The following is a 7840-nucleotide window of genomic DNA, read 5'->3' as shown; positions in this document are numbered from 1 at the left end:
ACCAACTTCAACACAACTTCTGTAGGAAATCATTAGCAGACTTCCATTAACCTCTTTGCTGACATCACCTCTTTGCTTTTCCTGAAGCGGAAAAACATCTTAAGTTTTTATTGGTCTTTTACTCTCATATGATCTGACATCGAATGAAAACTGCAAACACAGCTCCATTTGCTGATTCACAAGTAGCGCTCTTCCTGCTTTAAATGATAATCTGAGCTGAACCTGAGGTTTAATAACATTAGATGCAGAATGTTGGCCTCTTGAGGCCAAACGTCTGTTTAGTTATGCCTGATCGGTTTACTGTAATTACACTAACATCCCAAATCTGACGAGGTAATGATTTATTGATGCCGAAAAGCTCAATACTTCAGCCAGGCCTGAAAGGAACTCCTGACCTCAACCTTCCCCTCAGGTTCATCTGTGCATGACATGCAACAGAAAGAGGAAGGGAGGAGGAGGAGGAAGAGGGGACCTGACCTCCTCTGAACTCAGTGCACAAACAGCACACAGGCAGGTGTTCCTTTATGGAGGGACGTGACATTCGCACAGGCTGAGTAACGATTCTATAATTTAGAGACAATTTTCACGTTTATCTTGTCTCTTGGTGGCAGCAGTTTCTATTCAGATTCACATTTTGGGATGACAACACATCAAATACAGATTTGCATTTACATAATCATTTATGTAAATGCACATTATTTACACCGCATTGTGTATCGAGCCTAATCTCTGAACTCCGCGCTCCTTATGAGGACTCAACAAGGTAAGCACGCACACGGTGGAGAGCGATCAAATAATCTTCCCTCAAAACATGACATAAGTCGAGTCAGAGCTTTTAAAAAGCCAAAGCCAAATGAGCAGTTGCAGAAATTTCAGGTGATCCGTGTGTCACGAGGCATTTAGTACAAACAGCAAGCTAACAACTGAGGGCTTAAGTACAAAGCCAGAAAAGGATACACTGGATTGGAGTAAGAAGCTATTTAAATGAAGGCTTTGATACAAGATTGCAGTTTTTCTCTTTTAACCTGCTCTCTGTCTTTAGTTTCATTTATTCCTCATTCTTCTGCTTCATCCTGAAATTCCAAAACTGCAAATCCCAAAAACCAGAGACAAGAAAATATAATCTTCCCTGTGAGCATTTTAATACCTGAATGGAATTTTAAATGCTCATCTTACTTTGTAAATCAGGCAACAAAATATCAGCCATTCTCTCACATATACTGAGCGTCTGTAAAAAAAAAAAAGAAAAAGAAAAAGAAAAAAATCATCTGTTGCATGAGTCATTAGTGAAATTACATATTTTCTTTTGGGCTTTAAGGCCAATATCAACACATAATCCAGATTTAAATCAAATATTTAATTTTATCTTCTGTACTGCAGTACTCGGATGCATGATGCAAATTCAGAAATCCAACATGAGAATGGAAATACAGAAAAAAATCATGCCAGAGGCAGTCATGAATCTGAAAGTCAGCCACACACATCATTTCCTGCTGGCAGAAAGAGAGGCTGCAGTGCTGGATATTCATTTGCTGTTTGTTGCAGTGCTTTCACCACATTTTACATTTTCTCTACCAGCAGGAGGGGTGGCTGAAATAGCAGCGGCGATGACCTCTCTGTGGGACCAAAGAGCAGGACAGGTGGGAGGAAGCAACCGAGCGTGTCGGGACAAATCATCTGCACGCCAAGGGCTACCTGACAGGTGACTGTGCCACGTTTCTCAGGGTCTCAGGGAGGACAGCAAGACCGCAGAGCCGGCAGTACAAATGTGACAGACAGTCGAGAGGAGTTTTAATCTCAGGTTGATCAAGATATGATAAACAAATATGAGGCTGATTCGTACAAGGAAGAAACTGACCAGAACCTTGTTTCCAACCAGAAGAGCAGTTCTATATGTGCAATTTGCAAATGTGGGATAAGTTTTGGAATATACGATTCTCCCAAAGTCTCATATTTTTTACATTTTAACATTTAGATTGTGGTTTACACAAAACTCAACTCTAAGCCTAGACAGAGCTCCAGCAATCAGGTGATGTGAACAAATCAGTAGATGTAGCCTTGGTAAGTATATGTGGCAAACATTCTGACCCTTTTTTCAATTAACTTGTTTTTTCCACAGTATTTTATGTTAACAAGAAAGTTGAACCTCAGTGTCATGAAGTTGCCTCTCCAGTGAGGCCACAGCCATCCCTGTTCTGTTCTTCAGGCTGCAGAAATAAGGACTCAGCTGCAGTCCGGAGCAATGGAGTTGGACTCCATTCGTGGGAGGAGAGGCTCACTGGAGAGGCAGCAGGGTGTGAAACTCAGTTTCTCACAACATAACTTTACATTAAAAGATTTGCAGGGAGAATAGTGAGGCTACTTTGAGCGACTCCCATATTCACGAGGGAGTAAAGCGCCTTGAGGCGACTGTATAAATAAAATTGAACTGAGTAGCTCCACGTAACTGATCTCACAGATTTTTATGCCATATGCTTTTTCTGACAACCCCTGTGTTTCCTTAGGACTGAGCTAGGGTTCTTTGACTTGTTAGGTAAATGTGTAAACCACCACACTATGGAACCACTAAAAACTCATAATTTACTTGGGTGTAGTTTACACTTTCCTAACAAGCAAAAGCTGCCCAGTTCAGTCCCAGGAGAGGACACAGATCCCTTTGGTTTTGCATTGGGAAGTTTATCCATTGTTAAAATCTGCCAAATCAAACAAGCAGAGCTGCCCTAGGAGCAGCAGAAAGTAGCTTTCTATTTAGTTGTGGGTTCACTTTTTCTGCTTGTTTACACATGAACAAATACGCTTCAAATAGAAGTTGGACCTGTGGGGGAATACCGCCCCGGTGCATGGGCCCTTACAGTTTGACCCCTCCAACAAAAATGATGACAACTACAAGAGCTATTCTGCCAAAACAGCCTCAGGTATTTTCATCTTTTTTTACTCTGCACATTTTTGCACTCACGGCCATCCCTGGAGAAAAAACCTCCCACTGTTCCAGGTGGCATTTGGCCTCTAGCTGCCAGGCATGACTGTAACTGACTACAAGTGTCAAAGTAAAGCAGGGCTCCTGTGCTCCGCAAATCTGTGAAACAAAGGTTAAAAATCTCCTCCATCTGGCAATGCTCAGGACAAACTCAGGGCATCCCTGCAAAGCAGCAACATGTCGCAGCAGCCTTCGTATCATCAGCGAAGGGCAAAGCTTCACCAGAAGCTGAACTGTCGACCGCAGGGAGAGGGAGGGTGGGGAACCACGGATTTACGATCGTGTTTGGGAAGTAATTATAGTCAAGTGTAAGCCCTCTAGGCACAAGGTGAGGGTTCAAAGATGATATTTAGTATGTGAGAGGCTTGAGCCTGGTGAAGGCCAAACAGCTCTTTCACAGCGCCATGAAATACAAAAACAAACCAAGGTGTACGGCTGACAGTTGCTGGACAACAGCCCGGCTCATTACTGCGACCTGCTGTGTGTGAGAAGTACAGGTGTAAAATAAAAAGACTGAAAGAAGATGGCTTTCCAGTCCTCTATGCTCATTCTTGGACTCCACTAGTGTAGCTCTGCATGACACACAGTTCAAACCAATCCATATTTGACCTCAGCCTTGGAGCAGCTTCTCTATTTGTCACTGCCACAGTTGTGTTGAGATGACCGTGTTGGAGATACCGACTCTCAGTAATATCATCTAGACTATGATGAAGAGCAGAAACATTTCAAAAACTGAATGCTGAACAGTCTGAACCCTTAGTATTTGGCTCATAGGGATTACTTCCACATACACTTCAAAATTTTGATTTAGTTTTAGTCATAGTCTTTTACTAAAACGTCCTTTTAGTCATAATTTATGCCTCTAAATCTTTTAGTTTCCGTCAACTAAATATCATAAGATTATCATAGACTAATTCTAATGTTGATTCAGTTGACTAACTTATAAAGTGTAAAAATGTTGTTGGTTACACATGGTTTACAAAGTGTCTTTTTTCCATATAGGTGTCCACATGTCTACTCTCTTCTTCCAAAGCGTTTTCATGAAAAACAGGAAGTGTTGGAGATCGTTGTACCTTCTTCCCAGTTGCAAATGAAATGTGCCCGTCTGTGTCATGGTTCATTGTGAGGTTTTCCTGATTTCTTTGAAAAATGTTACGTTTTTTCATTTAGTTTAGTCCTTGGTTTTCATGTTTAGTTAATAATACTCTTAGTCCTTATTTTCTTATCCCTGTGTCATTTTCTGATTCTACCATGTCTTCCGTGTCGCGTCGTTGTTGTGTTGTGCTTTCATGTACGCTCTCTCGTCTGCCTTTCGTCCTGTGTCAAGTTCATGTGCAAGTCCACATCTCACGGTGTTTCCTGTTTTATTTTGATAGCCTCGGGTCCATGTTCAGGTGTGTTCAGTTTTCCTTCCCCTTACTTGTGTGTGTTATTTTTTCCCGCTTAACAAACCATTCGCTTTTTGTTTAAACCCTGCCCCTGTCTCGAGTGTCTGCATTTGGGTCTGTTAAAAGAAATATAAGGTCTGCCGCTGCAGCATCTTTGACAGTCTAACCCAACTGCACAAGGACATCACATCTGATCGTCCCACCTTTCTGCACAACATATTTTGCTCTGATTTGTCTCTCCAAATTAGTTTGTTTTTAATTTGTTGACAAAAGTGCCAATACATTTCAGTTCATCAGAGATTTTGACCCCCTAGTTTGTATTTATTAATGGTCAAATAATTAGCCAATCATATAACAACAACTCATTGCCTTAAGTCAAGTAGACATGCTCAAGATGACCTGCTGAAGTTCAAATATTATATGTGGCACGGTTGTTGGTAAAACGATCTAATGATGATCCGATGATCTAATGAAGTTTTCATTCACATCTCTATAGTTTACAAGGAATGGTCAGAGAAACAGAAAATGTTGTTGCTGACCATGTTCATTCGTTTATGCCCACACCGTACCCGTTTTCTCATGGCTGCTTCCAGGAGAATAACATGCAGTGTCCTAAAGCTCAGATCATCTCTAACTGATTTCTTATGAGTTCACTGTACACATGTGGCCTCCACAGTCTCCACATCTCAATCCAACAATGTGCAAAACATCCTTACAGCTCGCTTTTTTAAAAACTTCCCTGTGCACTGGTCATTACATCTCACCCATTTAACTGTGGATTTAATTTAATAATAATGTAAAAACAAGCTTGAAACATTTTGACTGAGAAAATAATTGGCAAACAATTAGATCAAACTAGAGCTGTTTGGAGATTTTCATGGGTATTTATACCACAGCCAAATAACGCACACAAAAAATATAACTCGCATCCTTAATTTATAGCTACTACTACCACTGTTAAAAATGATAAACATAAACATTTCAAATAGTCATGTTGTATAGCAGCACCTTTCCATTATGTATATGAAGGATTTTACATTAAAGCAACAAACACCCCGAGCACAAAACCTAATTAACAAAAAACAAGACTGCAGCTCGGCCAGTAATTATGTAGCAACTGTGCAAGGTAATGACATGATTTCAGATTTTAGCTCCCAATTAGACCTCCTGCTTGCTCTGACTAAATGAATTTTGTGTCAAAACCTACAGTCATAACCTTCAGCAGAAGCATGAACCAAATCAAAGCCGGGTCATTGATATCCGCTTAGATGGGACAGAGTTTGCACAAATCCCTTCCTCTGCTTGCTTCCTCTCGCCGTCCCTCCCGGGACGGATGAGGGTGGGTGGGGGTGAATGGACTCCAAAGTCGACGTTGTGCTGTGGGTGTAAACAAAGTGAATTCCTGCTGTCGATCAGTTCAAGTTCAAAGCCTCCTTACAAAGCCGGAGCCTTGGGATCAGCCACCCTTGAATTCCATTATGCTGCTGTGTATGTGTGTGTATGCAGGCAGAAATTGGGAAGGTGTGTAATGGTGTTGGGGTTTGATACAGAGGCTGTATCTCACTTTAACGAAGATTCTGGTTGATTTCCACAAGCAGACCAGACACTGTAAACCTCTTGCAGGGTCTGCAGAGTCACTCTGAAGCCAACTGGGGAACAAATGAGGCCGGACAAAGGCATGTTTTTGGAAGCTGTCTGGTCTCTTTGGAAGCGCTGGGAAGACTCCCACAGCACAAAGACCACATTCATGCTCTGTGCACTACAACAGTCAGGGTATTTTTTTTTTCTCTTTTTTTGATGGAGCTCATCCGAAAACATCCTTTTGTCCTCCAGCTGAGCAATGAAAACAAGGTGAAACAAATGAGTGTCATCTTCGACTGTGCCGGGCCTGATGTTGCTGATTCTTTGGACAGAAGAGCAGCTGGTGCTTGGATCAGAGCCGAACTCGATCACATTACTGTCATCCCGAAAAGAATCGGTGTTAACGACACACACCGATAACTTTCCTAATGAGAGTCTCGAGGTTCATACAACCTAAGAGAAGAAAAATCTGTTTTATACTACCAGGGAATTTTGAAATAGCCATGTACTTTGATTTTTATGGTTTGGTTGTCAAACATTAAAACAAAAGAGTCTGAAGTGTATGGAGCTAATGGAAACTCACTAATGTAAGCCATCTTCTACAAACTGTATGCAAATTTTGGCAATGCCAGCAACTTTGTAAAGCATGCTTTTATCCCTTGCAACACTTGTCTCATGTAAAAATGCTTTGTCACCAATGCACTTTGCATTTGCACAGCACATCAGCTCCAAGCATCCCTAGTTGTACCAACTATTCAGCGATAATGTAAAAGGTAATGCTTTTTTTAAATTGAAAAAGAGATGTTACCAATTATTGAATGACGTACACTGCAATTTTAGAAAACAAATCTTAAAATCTTACACCTTGACACCAGACTTTTTGTTTTCATAGATTAATGCATTCTGAGACTCTTAAAGCTACTTAAGGATCTGCTGGAAGCTTGCGAAGCTCAGCTGTGCCTCAAATACTCTAATGTACATATACGACTGAGCAAACACAAACCGAGGCTTTTCATTCGTATTTAATCATTTAAAAATATGAGAAAATATAAATGCCAATGAAAATTCTACTTTAGTGAAGAACAAACAAATGGGTAAAGATTGGGGGAAGGAAGAATGAGGAAACAGAAGACATACGTAAAGAACAAAAGCAGAACAGGAAATGAAAGGAATAAAACATGAATGATGGAGCAGACTTTAAATAAAAGGAAAGAAGACAGGAACAGACAGAAAAAGGGAAAACAGGCTGTGTCGAAATAAAGAACTGCTATAAAAGGGAAAAGGAAAAAAATGAAGCAGGGAGTGAAAGAAGGAAAGATATTTGCAGATTTAGGGTCTTATGTTAAAATATAATCTGAATCTGTAGACATAACAGATTGAAATTTAAGGCTTCACGGAGCGATGACTGTGTGCCTCCTTTAACTCTGAATCAACTCTATTTCAAGTTGCCGTTAAGAATCACTGCAGTTCATTTTCCTGCAGGCCCTTTCTGACTTCTGTGCTTTAAAGCTGTATCTGTGGTGCTGCAGTGGATCCATCTGGACATCAGAACCTCAGATAAAATGTCCATTTCCCTCCTCTGACTTTCACTGTCAGTGCACCCCTGTCCTCGCTAACACACTGTTGATGTACAGCTCTAACGGAGCACCATTGTTCTAGTCTGACGTCGTTTGTGAAGGTCACCCTCGACTTATTCAGGAGCTCTGACAGTTTTAGCTGTGAGTCCTTGTCAGCCAGCAGAGACACGGTCGCACTGGAGAGACGCAAAGACAAAAATCCTCCACAGGGTTAGGGCTGCTCAATTAATCGAATTTTAATCACGATTACGATCTGGGCTTTCAACGATCATTAAAAATGACTGAGCCGATTATTAGCCCCTCCCTCATTTATCCGC

The sequence above is a fragment of the Pundamilia nyererei genome, unplaced genomic scaffold (genome assembly GCF_000239375.1).
Source record: "Pundamilia nyererei isolate P.nyererei 1_Seehausen unplaced genomic scaffold, PunNye1.0 scaffold00038, whole genome shotgun sequence".
NCBI lineage: Eukaryota > Metazoa > Chordata > Actinopteri > Cichliformes > Cichlidae > Pundamilia > Pundamilia nyererei.
Note: the sequence above shows the minus strand (reverse complement) of the source record.